This window comes from Pezoporus wallicus, unplaced genomic scaffold (assembly GCF_028554395.1).
Source record: "Pezoporus wallicus isolate ANWC-B61680 ecotype Strahan unplaced genomic scaffold, APGP_CSIRO_Pwel_v1 contig_4710, whole genome shotgun sequence".
In the NCBI taxonomy this organism is placed as follows: domain Eukaryota; kingdom Metazoa; phylum Chordata; class Aves; order Psittaciformes; family Psittacidae; genus Pezoporus; species Pezoporus wallicus.
The window spans coordinates 1,131,384-1,147,367 of NW_026640647.1; the positions used below are offsets into that span (position 1 = coordinate 1,131,384).

At 39.6% G+C, this 15,984-nt stretch overlaps 1 protein-coding gene across 1 annotated transcript in view; it reads left to right on the forward strand.

Annotated features, from left to right (window-relative positions):
* GLS (glutaminase) overlaps window positions 1-15,984 on the forward strand; it is a 67,462-nt gene that overhangs the window by 40,806 nt on the left and 10,672 nt on the right. The gene's annotated exons all lie outside the window — the stretch shown is intronic.

Genomic DNA, 15,984 nt, shown 5'->3' on the forward strand with positions numbered 1-15,984 from the left:
CAGTGATGTCTCTGAGACCATAGATCTTGCTGAGAGTTGCACAGGCAGTGAATTCAGGTGTTACAGTGCTGTGGATAAGTGCCTGTTTCTAAGGAAGCAGTATAAGCAATCTCTGGGAAGGAACTGAATCCACTCCAGCTACAGTACAAAAGAGGAAAGTGTGAGGGAGCTTGAGATAAGGAAAAGCTCTGCTTTTATTATCATTAATGTTTTAACTATGGCATGAAGATTTCAATGGGAGAAGATGTGGTAGAATGATTTTTAAAATGCTTCTATTTGCATGTGTACATCTAAAAAATAGCCAATTTGGAATTTGAGTTTTTTATAAATGGAAAAGAGAAAATAGGAGTTTTATGTGAAGAGGTGAGAGACTTGAGTCTGTTAGCATTGACTGCAAGTATGGATATTTTTCCTTCAAATACACTAATAAATAATGTATGTTGCTTGAACAACTAGCATTCCTTTGGACCAATGGACTATGAGAATCTCCAACAAGAACTTGCTTTAAAAGAAACAGTATGGAAAAAAGTGTCACCTGAATCAAACGAGGACATCTCCAGAACCGTAGTGTATAGAATGGAAGGTCGGGGAGAGCAAAACTAAACGAATGGGTTCTAGTTTCACTCAAATCTTCATTTTAAAAACCCTCAAGCATCTCTAGATTTAACTTTGATTTGAATATTGTTTGCCTGGTGTTTCATTTATATATACATTTTGTGTAAATTCTGTATGCTGTACCAAATAGACTGTCAAAGCTTAAGCGTGGGGGGAAGCACATACAAACAACAAAACCCAAAGCTGTTAACTGACTCTTGTAGTTACGTAAAACACATTTGCTTAAAAAAAAAAGAAGAAAAGGAAAAAATAAAAAGATAAATCTGAATGTTTTCAAAGATATACCACTTTTGTGTATATCTGTTTGTTTTTGTTTATATCTGAGAATTTTAAGTAAATTAACTTTAAAGGATAAGCAAGAACTTTTGATGTGTCCTGTGATCAGGGTCAGCGTGTAAAGAGAGAAGAATTTGAATTAAAATATAAAGTAAAATAATGTCAGCAACATACAGGAAGTTCATGGATCTCTAAATAATTGTGTATTAAGTGGAGATAGATTCTGAGTCATGGTATTACCATTTTTTTTTAATATGAGCTTTCAGATTGTTATGATCAGAAATGGATCTTTTGCATAGGCCATGCTAGTGAGGTTAATATCTTGTTTGGGTTCTTTTTAATCAAACCTTTAATAATTATTAATGCTAAAACTTAAAAGAACAAAAATGGCTGGGGAGGATTGTGAGAAGGGGGGGAAAATGACTAATGCAGCAGAAAGATTTCTGACCAAACTATTTTGAGTGTCTTGCTAGCTGCCTGTACTGCCAGCTGGTAGCTATGACTCAGAAGTCTGCCTTAGTAATAATGCTGTGCTCCACCCTAGGGAGGAATGTCAGCAATCTTGGGTTGAGAGCAGCAACCAACCGAGTAGTGAACAGGAAGTGTATTCTGAGGAAAGCAGATAGGTAGATACTATTAAAATTGTTTACAATTAACTTACTTTTCAGCTGCTTATGTGTGTTTATGTTCATCTATGACAGCAATATTTTTAAAAGTTATCACATAAGCAGATTTTTTAAGAGTTATCCATAATTGCTATTTTTAAAGTGTTAGTGAGTTTGCACCTCTGTCAGCTTGCTGAGAAACAGGACTTACATTCTTCTACAGACAGCGCATCTGTTCATCTGCACTTGATAATCATTTTTAGTCTCTTGAGTAGGGTGTAGCTTGGCATGGTGTATGTAAGCTTCAGATAGGCTCAATAGGCAATGCTGGAAAGAGGGCACAGACTTGCTAAACTCTTGACATTCTTAATGATGCTAAAAATCTTAGAAAGTTATTCTCTGTAAAGCTTTCCCCTTTATAAGTTTGAAGATAACTTGATAGACACCACCCCCAGTACACATCATGCAGAGTCCTGGTTTATACAACCGCAGAAAACTCATCCAAGTAATGATAAATAGTATTTGATGTGAATTTTAAAAGATGAAGGCAGATAACTCCTTAATAACACCTCTACCCCCTTATCCTTCTTAGTTGTCTAAAACTCCAGAGTACGCTCATATAAGAGTTTTGCGTAAGGGGAGAGTTAGGTTTTTTTCCTGCCCCTTTTTTGACCCATCTGAATATTTATTAATTCAGAAAGATGCATAAAGCAAAGCTAATGTTCTCTGAGAAAGCAGGCTGTTCTTAATTGCTCTGTTTAGGTATTGTTAGTCCTGTGTAAACATTTGAAATAAGCTCTGATTAAGCCCTGAATAGTCTTAGTCTAGTAGTATGTTGTAAAAGGATGGACTTCCTGTCTTTGAAGGCTAAGCTTAAAATGTCTAAGGAAAACAATACAGAACATCAATTTTCAGTGAATTTGAAGTCTTACTGAGATGAAGAGTTAAATCTGCGGTGCAGATGTCAGTAATATTGTCAGTGATAAATTGCTGAGTAATAGCTGTTTTATAATCTTATCACTGATGATGAGGTTGGGTTTGTCAGTGCTTATCTTGAAAATAAACTGAAGTAAAGGCAAAGTCTTAAATTACAGAAATGTCTCACTTTTTTGAAGATTTTTACAGTAAGCTAGTAGTTACAGAGGCAAAACAAGTATACAGATCCTGCAAAACAACATGTCTTTACCTGAAGTACCCTCAACTGCAAGAGGGAAAATAAGGTGTCTGCTGATACTGGAAAGTATTTACAGTGATTACATGTTGCTAGTTAAGTTACTGATTCAAATAAAAAAAGGCAAGTGTATGATGCAGGACTTGCGTGATCTAATTCTACACACATAATTTTCTGGGGTTTAGTACTATTTGACGCTAATTCTAAAAATGTGGTTGAAACCCAGATGGAATAATTTTCCATCTTCAACTTAAAAATCTTTACCATGTTTATGCTTACTAGTTATGTACAAAACTTGTGGTAGAGACAAGTCCTGCATGGGAGATCTAAAATTAAGGAAACTACTAGCTCTTAATATGCATAATAAGAATATTTAGGGTACACTGTACACAATCTTTACTTTAGAGATAGATATGTGTGTATATATATATATATATAATGCAGTTCTGTAATACATGCTTTTGAAGCCTGTCTCAGAATTTAAGCCAGCCTCTAGCCAGGAGGGATCATGAGGAGGTTCCTTATTGTGTAACTTGCCCACACTCAGTTCCTTGTTCTGGCCTGCCATGCCTGCAGATGGCTTGTACTGGTGGCAGGGTACACAGGAAGCGGGGGACCACAGTTAGGCCTGCCATGACAACTTACCCATGTCTACGTTGTGTTTGGTGAGCGGGTCTGAAAGAATGCGGTGATAGAGGCTAGTCATTGAATGTTTGAAGTCTGCAACGGTTTTAGTGTTCACCTGTGCTACAGTAATAGCAATTCTTGATATTCAAGCATTTTAGCTGTTTGTTTGTTTTTCTTTGTCAGCATCATTAACATTTCATTAGAAATGTAAATGCTTTTTAAAATTTTACTTTAGCATTTGTGTTGTACCTTTTGGCTCAGTTGTTAAGTTACCTGTCTCGTTTTCCATTTTTCATTTGCATTGTACGTTATTTATGTATCTCAATTTCCAGCATGCTTATTTTTGTATTGTTTAATAAATTTATTTTAAGCTGATTTTTATTGTATTTTTTTTCTCTCAATGGAGAACAGATTTGCTCAAACACATTTTTGAGACTGGAGGTGGTGAGATAGTGAGCGCTCCATTCTAAGAAAGATAAAATTCTGGAGAAGTAGGTGGAATAAGCAGATTTGGTTAAACCAGCCATTAAAAACCTTCCTGAAATTTCTTAAACATCTTGTATAATAATCTAATTATTTTTCTCTTTGAAAAATTTGACCTATTATCTTAAAGTTGAAAGCAAAAGTCAAAGTTGGAGAACTTTCTCACCATTACTTTTTGATTATAAATGTCATGGTGCGGTAGGATATTAATGTCACTGTGCATTTGTGTGGTTTTAAAGATACTAATTCAGTCACTGGGAGAATATGTGGTTAATGGTATCAGTGGTATGGTAGTAACTGTTGATCCTGAGCATCATGACTTGAACGATATAGCTTGTAATAAGTCACGCTTAGCAAGAATGGTCCAAACCCACAGCCTAGTGGGTCCAAACCCACACCCAAGAGTGGGGTCTGAACAACAGTTAGTTGAATCTGGGCTCCTGGCAAAGCACTTGCCCTTTGTCACAGGCTTACCTTTTTTTCCATGAAAATTTATTTCAGATACTAAATAGTAGACGTGATGGTTCCAAGGCTAGACTTTTTCACTAGAATCATGCCTATACTGAGAGTGGCCGTAACTATTCATTTAGCTTTTCTGGTAGGTTGGTTTATAAACTGCAGTTACTTGTACAACCTTTTTAAAGGTAGCTGTATGTTTTATTGTACATAAAATATCACATATCAGAAGAGTTAATTCTGTAAAAGCCATAAAGAAAAGGAAGAGCAGAAGAGTAGTTAAGTACAAAGGGAGAACCACGGGTGATTTACTGTAGAATTAGTTTGGCTCTTACTGGTTTTCATTGTGCATTTGCGTCAAAAGACCAGTGGGGTGGGTAGATGAATAAAAGGCAGTGGAGTCAGAAGGGGGTGGGTGGGAGGGGAATAGAGAATGTTGGGTTTCCATTTGCTCTTACTTCTCTCGGTCTTGATACATGCATGCATGGTAGTTAGCTGTGAGCAAAGTAGTAAATTATGAGTGTCATAGTTTATTGTAATTTATATCTATTGTTTTAGTATCCAAAACATTGTTTGTTGGCTTTGACTATTTTTTTAATTTTCTTTAAATATTTCCGTAGTTTTCTGGCGGGAGTTCAGACGCAGTTTTTCCAGTGAAAACAGACATTTTTCCAGCAGTTCTTCCTGGGTTGGCTGAATACAGCTAATGATTTATCTTTAGTGCAGGGTCTCTAGGAATTTGAATGTCACAGATGTCTATAGTAGTTGCAGGGATGGTAAGAAGCTTTTAATCAGGTAGAAATCTAGTGTAATCTAATGTTTAGTTAGTTTTTTTTTGTCATGCTAGTATCTTGCCTGTTCCACACCTCTTACCCAGTCTAGAAAATGCATGATTAAGTAGTATGTATAGTGATGTGCTTTTAAAGGGTGGGTCATGAACAACCCCGTTTTCTTTCTGTTACTTGTCCTGGTATGTTGAATAGTTGGTTGCAATCTAAATTACCTACTTTGAATCGAGTGTGCTTTTCAAATTACTATTTCCTCATTCTAGAGACTGTTGTGTGCAAAATAGAAATGCCCCGTTTCCCTCTGGTTTTCATGCAATTAGAAGTTACTTTATTACTAGTATCTAATATTGCTTTATGCAGATGTTGTTATCACTTGCACACTCAGAATTTGGAAGTTGGCTGTGGTTTTTCTTTCAAGACCTGCAGTTCAGTTAATTCTGAGAATTCACATGCATTTCTTCTGCGCATAGCAGAAGTGTAATGGTTACATCTGAAGCTGCAGTTAAACTAGATAAAAGCCTACAGTAGAGTTTAGGATGGCAGGAGTGTGGTGGTGGCAAGTTTGTTGTTGTGTTTCTGGGGTTTTGGGAGGGCTTTCTTTTTGTGTGATGGTTTTGTTTCCTTGCTTGTTTTCTCCCACTGGTTGAACTAGTTTAAATACAGCTTATTTGAGTAATGAAGCTGACATGGATGCAGGATCTAGAGCTAGAGCAAGGCTGTTAGTTAACTGGACCATGCAGATTTTCCAAAAGGAAGACAGGCATGATTACATGTTGGAGGAATAACAGGCATTTTGACACATCTGCGCTAAGGCTGATGAGGAAAACAAGGTTGGAGGAAGGACAAGTGGAAAAGGAAATAATTCTGAATGCTTTTCTACCCTCAGAAATGTTCCAGCCCCAGCCGTACTTTCATGTGTTTCATTTATGCAGTGGGCATGTGAGAGAGCAGATCTCTTGTGAAGCAGCACTTCCTGTGTTAGCTGCTGCTCTGCTCTGGTTTTGACCCAGCTGGCACGTAGCTGGTGCTTTCTGTGCTGTCATCAGCGTGCTTTCCTGATACCAGGCAAAAGCTGTCTTCTGCATATCTTTGTTCCAGATTTCCTTTGACCCCTTTATCTGATCAGTTACAGCGGATGTTCATCAGTTAAGGAGCACTATTATTTTGTAAATTTTGGGCAGCAGGTAGTGCTTCTCCCCTTAGAGGTCAGTGTGCTTTCATTTCATTGTTATTTGGTCAGACTTAGAATAAAGCCTGACGTGCCATCTCATCCCACCCCATATTTGCACTTCTGTTAATCAGGCATGATTTTTCAGTGAAATTGCTTGAACTTAATTCTTCTTTTTACATTGTTGAATATTCTGGAAATTTGAAGTAATTGTTTTGCTGATACAGTCAACAAATACCTGTTGTTTTCTTTGGAAGGTTCTTCAATAGTAAAGTGCTGTTGTTAATTAGGCTTTTTACTTTGGTTGCCAAAGAGCTGGTATGCAGAATTTGAAGTATTCAAGTGTTATTGCAAGATTCTTGTGCACACTGTAAATTGGGGTTTTATCTTCATACTCTATCTTAACTCAGGTCAGTTGTACTTCACGTGGTGCAGTCATCATGACCCAGTGCATGAGATTCTACTGACTATCATCAGCCTGAGACCATAAGATCATAGAACTTGGAAGGGATCTCTGGAAATGGTCTACTCCAACCTCATGCTTACAGCAGGATCTTATTGGTTAGATCATGTTTCTCAGGGACTTTGCCGGTCAAGTGTTGAACATCCCCAGGGATGGGGTTTCTGTAATCTCACTGGGTAACGTTCCCAGTGCTTTACCACTTCCATCAAAGAATATTTTTCCCTATCCTCCAGTTGAAATTTTCTCTTTCTGCAGCTTATGATGATGACATTCACTGTGGAAATCTGATGGCCTTTAGGGAGTCCTAGAAGTGTGGCATAGCTAAAAATGGCTTTTGGTCAGTAATAACTAACATTTTCACCTCTTGCTGTATTTTTCTACTGAATCCTATTTTTTTTTATGCTCTTTATATCACTGAAAATAGAGTGATTTAAGGATTTGAAAAGGCCAGCTTCCCTTTTTATTTTTCTACTAAAGCGTAACAGGCTAAGTGCAAACATGGAAGTATGTTATTTGCTGAGGGACAGCATGTTACTATTAGGACCCCTTGTGATCAGAGCGCTTATCAAAACAATGAACTGAGAACACGAGTGATAGGAAGAGATAATGTTGCTTGCTTCCTGTTGATGTCATTCACTAGTCCAGCTTTTTCCTTGAGGCAGGCAACTTTATTGTTTGTTCAGGAATTCATTCAATATCTGTCTTTTGGCCTGATAGACGTGGTTTTTCTTTTATGCGCAGCTTAGGCTTTCTGTATGGGAAGTGCATTTCACACTTTTAAAGGATTATTAAGCTTCTCCAGCATCTAATTATTGCAAGACAACTAATTAAAATGTCCTCTCTGTCTGAGACTAAACTGTTCAGATCAAGCATGTTCAACATAACCCCACCTATGCCGTTGCAAAAAAGAATGAAAAGTTATGATAGAGGACATGGAGAAGCAGCTAAAAGAGCTGAGTATATTTTGCCCCATATACCAAAGGCTGATGGGGAATAATACAATCTGGAGATAAAACCATGGAGGCAGAACATCTGTTTAAGCTAATGAATATATCTGATGCAACAAAAGTAGATACTGAATAAATAGGCTAGAAATTCTAGAAACTTCTTCCTAATAGTTTAGAAACAACCCTCCCAACAAGAATAGAGTACGAATTTCTGGTAAGATTTCGCCTATTCTCCTGTCAGCCTGTAGGGTGTAGTCAGTCTCCTGCTAGAAAAGTTCCAGTAAGTATCTTTGAGAACATCCTCCTTTATTTGGGGAATAATTCCAGCTCCAAGTCTCGCAGTTAGGAGTAAACCATTGTCCATAAATTGCAAAATACCTATAGCCTGGGAAGCGGGAGCACTGCTCTACTGGGTTGTGTGTATTTCAGTTGCAGTCAATAGGGCCTTGGAAAGGCAGACATTCTTTTGTCCTATGAGCTTAATACAACTAGTATCACTAAAGCACCCATCACTGTTCTGCTTTATCCATGTGATTATTGTTGATCCAGTCCTTTGCTTCCAGATCTTCCAAATCTTGCAGTGTAAATAATGTCTGTATCCACTACTTCAAAGGCTCTTGGGTTTTGTTTTTCTGCATCCAGAGTTAACTAGTCAGTCGTCATTCCCACTGCTAAGATTTCTGTACGTATTCTGCATGCTTTTTCTTGCAGAATTGTTTGCAGGGATTAGCCCATGAAAAAGGACTGAACAGGAACTACCAAAGTCTGTATCAGGAGATGATGATGACCCTAAGATTCCTGTAGTAGTTTACTGCAAGAATTATTGTTCTACCGTTTTTGAACAACCCTAACTAACCCTATTTCACTGGGATAAGTGCTGAAGAAGTCTGACAGCAGAGTAAGCTAAAGCCTTTGGGAGAATCATACATTTTCTTCCACGTAAGTTGATGCTTTAGACATGGCAGCAAAATTCATATATTCCCATCCAAGCTACTGATGGCAAATGCAGACCACCTAAACCTGGACATTTGCCTGCTCTTTATCTTCTGTCTTGGAGGGTGGAAAGTCTTTGTGCCTCTTCATGCCTTAAATGTTCCACTTGATCTAGTAAAATTTTTTGTTGGAATAATTTGTCTACGTACTGTTCCTTTGTCATGCGTTTCATGGCAAACAACACAGCAGTAACATCCTCAAGACAGGAGCCAGGCTGGGTTTTTCTGTTACTTCCTCCTGTTAAGTCATGGTTCTCTGGAACTGCCTGATTGACTGCAGTTACTCTAACTTGGTTTTCCTTACTGGGTTTTATTTTGCTTGCTGGTATGATTTATGAGTTTATTAATGTTCATGGAATTTGAGTCTGGTGTGGTTTTGTTTGGTTAAGTGGAATCAGCCAGCTTTAGGTCTTCAGTCTGGTGAAAGATCATTAAATCTTCTTTTTGGGAGTCTTGTCAGTAATATGCTGCTTAATTCTCCAAGAGTAAAACGTGTGTTTATTCATTTATACCAGAAGAAATCAGAAGCAGCAGGTGGAACCAAGCATGACTATGCTAATTGTAATCTAGTCAGGGCAGTTTTGTTACTCAAGTTTCTCTCCTCTTCCCAGTATTCAAACCTTTTGAAGTCAACATAATCATCCCTAAAGCAAAGTTCATAGGTATAAAACATCTGAAAGTAATTGTCAGTGAGTAGTACTTGAGATAAGCTGCTCTTCTGCCAGACTTGTCTATTTGTCTGAGCACGCATGTGCGTGAGGAAGGAAGCTCTCTAGTCAGTACATCATCATCGAATCCCTGATGAAGCTTCATTAGTTACTGAAGACCTCTAGTGTTGAAGAATTTAGGACCACCTGTCAGTCTTTCAGGGCTGTCTGTGACAGAGCAATATTGGCAGTGTACATCCTAGTACCTGTTCTTAATACTGTGTAGCATAGTTGTGTATAAGGGAATCTTGAGGCCTTTTTGCAGGAATTGTCTTCCAGCTACAAAGGTTTCTGTTCCTGGGATCTTGCAGTCTGATACTAATGGAGTGAGTGGCTCTTAATCCTAAGCTCTGCCTTGTGTGGGTTTTCTGTGTACCCCTTGAAGCAGTTCATCTTTAATGATGGTTCTGTCTGCTAGGAGGGGGAAAGACAAACCAGTCATGCACTGGTCTTGCCACGTTTCCTGCTGTCATGCTGAGTTCCCCCTGCCTCTGTACAGGACAGGAGAAGCTGCTTCATCCACGCACCTTGGATGTTCTCGCAATATTATGTAAGATTTTCTAGCTTAGTATTAGTTTGAATGCCCCGATTCTTGTGGGGAAGGCTTGTATGCAGGGGTTCAACTAAACTTTGGTTTGTGTGGCCCGCTGTCCACCTCTGGAGTCAGTATTGGTGAAGGATCGATTCTTCTGCCTCCACTGGGGGAGGCAGGGGTGGGAGTGCATGAGCTGAGAAACATGGCTGGCCAAAACAGCCTTGCCTCACCCCATGGGGTTTACACATCTCAGGAATGGAATTAAATGGGCATGGTCTTTTTGAAAGAATCTCAGTTCCTGAATGTAAGTAGATGTTTCACTTAATCTAGTAAAAATTTTGTTAAATCATGTAACTCATTTGTTTTAATTAAATAGTCTTGTCTATAATTTTAACAGTCAGCTTGCTAGTACTTTAGAATTAATTGGTAGCCATAGGTATAAATAATGAGTCATTGCAAATTCACAGTGTTTGTTGTGGTGAAATTAGGTCTCTACTTCTGTAGCTTGACATCTTCAAGGACAGTTCAATCAGTGCTGTTGTTATTGTCTTTCAGGCACTTGAGCTAAACCAGACATGTTACAAAGTAGGCTATTACGTATGGATTCAAAAACTATATTGGAAATGTATAGTATTTTAAACTTAATTTACAAGATACTAAATCTTCTTTATCACTTAAAATTATGAGAGTTAAATGTGATGGTCTGAGTATGCAGTCAGTTGTAGAACTGAGCTCAGTCCTGTCTATGATTCTTGCTTTTTTCCCCGTCTGAGTTACAGGATGTTTTTTTGACCTTTTGAAGAGCTTGCATGTCCTGCCTGTTAGTATTTAAGATTAATTATCCTTTTCACAGGTAGAGAGATGTTGTTTTGAGGAATACAAGTGAGAGAGACTCTTTCCAGAAATATGTGACCTCTTGATGGCCGCTTATGAGCAAGAGGTTTGTATTGGAAGAGGTGAATTCTGGTTTAGTCTGTCTTTCATGGCTCCAGATGTGATTGAAAGAAAAAGTACCTTTTGCTCCCAGTTACTGCTTCCTCTGAACTTGTTAGGCTTTTAACATTTAATGCAAAATAGCACAGTAACAGACCAGAAAAGATGCACAAACAGGGTATTGGGCTAGTTTGTATCATTTTTAGATGCTTTTTAAAACCTAGAGTAATTTAAAGTATTCTTACAAAAAGGACTTCAGGCAGAGAAGAAATGCTGTTTACTGTAAAATCATAGGATGGTTAGGGTTGGAAGGGAGGAAGGCACCTTAAAGGCCAAAATGAGGCATTGTTTTGCAATTTTGTGTGGCATAATCTAGCACTCTAAATTTTCTGACTCATCTAAAAGGCTTGGTTCTGAAGGAAGCAGGAATAGCAGAAATCTGTTTGAAACCAGCGAGTAGGGAGTGAGAGGGAAACCATCTCTGCTCAGCCTTCAACTGCAGGAAGGCTGCCCTTTTCTTTTTGTGACTTCAGCCTATACCTTTTCCAGTAAAGGAGATTAAGAGTTGTTCTTAGGTTGAAGGAAGGAATTTGTTGTTTCTGTTTTTTTAGTTTTTGCTTTTTTTTCTGGTGCTGAGAGAAATCTTCAATGTATACATTTGATTTAATTAAATGTTTCTTACCTTCAGCTACATACACAGCTTCTGCGACAAGTACTGAGATTGAGCTATCGGTACAAGCTTGTTTGTACGTTAGTGCTCCTGTGTCTGAATTGAACTTAGTACTCCTTGCTCTGTTCTCAGATTTAAGCTGACACTATTAGGATCATAGAAGTCTTTTTCGTCAGTGTGTACCAGCCAATTCAAAAATGTATGAAGTCAGAAGAAGAAAATGACCAACTTCGTTCTGAAAGATTGAATTTGGATTTGAAACAGTTTTAAAAGCTGAATTGCAATAAGACCTGAAAATCCTACTGGGATTTTTCCCAGCTTGATACTTGATTAAAAAAAAATAAATCTCAGGTTCACATAGTTCTCCTGCTGAATTGATCTGTTTGTTAGCGAAAGTACCTGCCTTGTGACTTTTCCTACCTTCCTCTCGCTCTGTCCAAAGTGTGCTCTGATGCTGAGGGCAGAGGTGGTAGCTGCAGTGTTAGCTTTCTGAATTCTCTTTTCTGGAAATTCTCTGGAAGTTCTCTCATGACCTTGTCTCTCATGCGCTTACTTGCTGCCTGCTAATTGGGCATCAGTTCATTTCCCATAACCTGCTTAGCTGCTTTTAGCAGCTGCTGCCTGCTGCTGTCCTGATCTGTCGCTGATCAGTACTTTAAAGGTCAAAAAACCCTTTCAACTTAGAAAATGATCCAGCACATTGTATCATTTTTAATAAAGTACAAATTTACAAAAAAGCAGGAATATTACCTAAAACAATATGTTCCTTGTATTTCTGTTTTATCAGCTCAGCTATCCAGACTCAGTAAGGATCTGTGTGTAGGTTACAGAGCACTGTAACAGGTCTTGCAGTCATAAATGCAATTAATGCATCTAAGTGATGCCACACTGGAAGCTGTTAGTGCTGTACTGCCATCTGATATGGCCATGGGGAGACAGGGAAGCTCTTCTGTGAACCCAGGGGAATAAATACCTGGCTTGCTGGCTTGCCTGAGGTTTTTGCAGCTATTGCAGTGGACTTGGCTTAAAGCTGCTTTGGGTACATTAATGTGAAAACACAGCCTCTTGTGTGGCTGCAGTTTAGATGTAACTGTTGGGACATGCAGCTTCCAGTGTACACACGGGTGGTGTTTGAACATGGCTGTTGAGAACTAAGGCAGTTACCGAGGAATAAATGTTTTATGAGTCTTAGTTTTATACAAGCAGCACAAGCTATGTGGGTAGTATCTGTGCAAGTGGCATTTCAAGTTAATTCCACCAGAGAGACTCCAAAAATAAACTCCGTGGTAGCAAATGATAGTTGAGGTGTTACAAAAGGGACTGGAATGAAAAAATGACAGAATCTTGTTTCTGAGTGAGTTTCAAAGCACAGAAGAGTAAATATTTGCAGATTCCTCAAAGTGCATGAGGAAGCAAGGATCGGTAGTGCGGAAGATAGGCTAAAGAGGTGGGGGGAGAAAGTCCTGAAGACGAAATGGAAGTTTTATGGAACAGGTAGCCTTGTTTGTATTTTCAAGTATTTCTGTATGTCATTAGTGTGTGTATGTGTATGCATTAATTTATTCACATATCCTCTAGTTACTTATACTATAATGGGAACAGAGATTTTCCCAAGGAATTCCAGCTTTATAAACCTGTTACAATCCTTGTGTTGGTTTAAAGATGGAGCAAGAGGCTGTGTTAGAGGTAGTTGTTGTTAGGTTGGCTGTAGAGCCAGGTGGGGTCTGTTGATCACTTTTACTCAGGCTGAAAGACTTATTTTTGCATGCTTCACAAAGTCAGAGAAATTACCTTACCTAACTTAGAATCAGTTAGTGCTGTGGCTTAATGCAGAGGCTGCTGAGAGTGCCTTCATTGACTACCCATCCTTAGAAATACTTGAAGGCAGAACCTCCCCAGGGACCCTCTCAGGATGCTTCAGAGCTGGCCCTCACCTGGGTGGCACCTAAACTAGTCTGGGATTGGGTGAATAAAGCGCAGCACGTGGGTTTGGGTGTTGTATCCTGGCAGGATGCTGGCACTGGGATGGGGCATGTGGTAAGCATGGTGTTTGCATCTCAGCTGTGGAGTGGAGGTGATGCTTAGCTGTGCTGGGAGACCTCTGCTGAGAGCTGTTATGCCTGCACTCCTCCAGGGCACCGTGGACATCTAAATACCAGTATCAGTTCTTCAAATATGTTGGATGTTAGAGATCTGTTTGTGCCAGACTGAAAACCGGCTGTTTTAAAATCTCAAAGAGACTTCAGTGGGAGGGTAGAGTAATACTTAAGAGCTTTTGACAGACCCATGCTGTTTTGCTTAGATACTTCTTTGCAGTTCAGCCATAGTTTTTGCTATTAAAAGTAAATGTTTTGCCTTTAAGTAGTAACCCTCATTTTATTTCATGGGCAGCGAAGCAGAAGCTCGGTTGCAGAGATACTGACTTACAGTTGAGTTTTCTTTCCCTACAAAGTACAGCTTACCTTCATGTTGAGGACTAGTGTTTTAAAGGAAAACTGTGTCTGTCTCCTCTGGACTTGAACGGTGATTTATTTTTTTCCTGACACAGAAGAGTCAATATTTGCATATTCTAGAGTTATTTTTGCACTTTCCTCAAATTACATGAGGAAACAAGGATCAGTAGTGTGGAAAACAGGCTAAAGAGGTGGGGAGAGAAAGTCCTGAAGAAGAAATGGACCTGCCTTGTTAGCAGATCCTGGAGAGCTGATGCCACCTTACTGCACATTAATTGTAAATACAAAAGTGGTCAATTGCTTTAACGTAAGTGGTCCTATCTATAGTGTCTGAATGTGCAGACACTCTGAGATTCACCCCTAGTTTATTTTTGTCCTTTCAGGGATTATTCGCATTCTAGGTTTAATTTCGAAGTTGAAGCATGAAAATTCATTTTGGGAAGGTTTGGCTTTTGATTTTTTACAATTCTATTTTGAAACCTTATATGGAGGGAGAAAGGTAATCTATGGGCTGTGCTTCTGTGTTGCTGAATTATAAGTTCAGTGTGAAGAGCTGGGTGACTGGGTTGTTGTGCTCTAGATTTACTTTTTCTGTTTATGTAGGTCACCACTGCTGTTCCAGAATTTATGTTGGCGTCTTGGATTTCAGGATTTTTTTTCCTTTTGATAAGTTTCTAAAAAGCTGCAGTTTTTCTGAAGAATGTGAGGAATGTGATACTCAGGTGACCATCATTAGGAGATCATCTTTAGGAAAAGTAGAACAGTGACTGTGAAGTTGAATTTCTGTTCATTTTGGAGCTTTTATTACTCTGTGCAAACCCTTTTGTCTCCTGTAAACTCTTTGCTCCTGCCTTACTTGTTGGTACTTGGTCATTTGCACAGGTCAGGAGAATAGGAAGAGTTTATAGCAGTCAGCCTCTTCCCAGTATGAAATGTTAATCCTTGTTCACTGGACAAACACGCACCTTGGATGGCTTAAAAATCTATTTTCTGCCTTTCAGCGTTAATCCGGCACTGAGCTGGATTAGTGATACCGTGTGCTGATAACAATGGGTGCGAGAGCTCAGCACGCACAGCAGTGGCTGTGGCTGTGGGTGCAGGGGCACCTCAAGGTCTCTTGGCAAGCAGGGCCTTCGCTCATGTGTCCACTGTGTCAGTATGACCCAGCTGCCAAATGGGGTGGGAGAGGAGAGACCGTGTAAGAGGAATTACTGAACACTTGGTGCTCTTGTCTTTCTCCTTGTTGTCACAGTGTGCTGCCAGGATCTGCAGTTTTGGAATAGCATAGAATCATAGAATGGTTTGGGTTGGAAGGGACTTTAAAGGTCACCCAGTTCCAACCCCCTGCCATGGGCAGGGACACCTTCCACTAGAGCAGGTTGCTCCAAGCCCCATCCAGCCTGGCCTTGAGCACTGCCAGGGACGGGGCCTCCACAGCTTCTCTGGCCAAACCGTGCACCACCCTCAGGGTGAAGAATAATTTTGGACGGGCTTCTCATATAATTTATATGAGAAGCAAATTGTGCTCCATCATCCTCGGCTGTTGGTGCAGGTGCCAAAGGAAGATAGCCACGGTATCGTAAATGCAGACTGTGTGTGCTGCAGCATTGGTAGGTTTTAGTGGTGTGGAGAACTGTGCCTCAGACACATCCAGACAAGTCAGTCTCATTTCTCTGGTGCATTGTGCACTGATGAAGAGCCACAGAACTTTATTCCCCCTTCAGTGGGTGTTCCACCTCTCCTGCAGCTGGAAGCATTTGTCAGGGTCTGGGTGGTGGGGTGTTGTGCACCAAGACTCTTGCTTATCTGGGACCTCCTCTGACATCTCAGGGCATCAGGACCTGGGGTCAGTATGACAGTTGCTTGTCATTAGGAAAGTCCTGAGCTGCAAGAGCTGAAGCTTATATCCCGATTTATCTCCACACCTCTGTGCTGTGCAGGGGAATGTTTAAAACCGCTCTTCAGGCCATTTAGTGAGGAGGACAATGTTCCCAAAAGGAAACACTGGATCCCAATTTAAGCACAAAAACATAAGACATAAGAGTGGTGGCTTTTTATCTTGACTAGCTCTACTATCTTTTTTACCTCCCCTTGT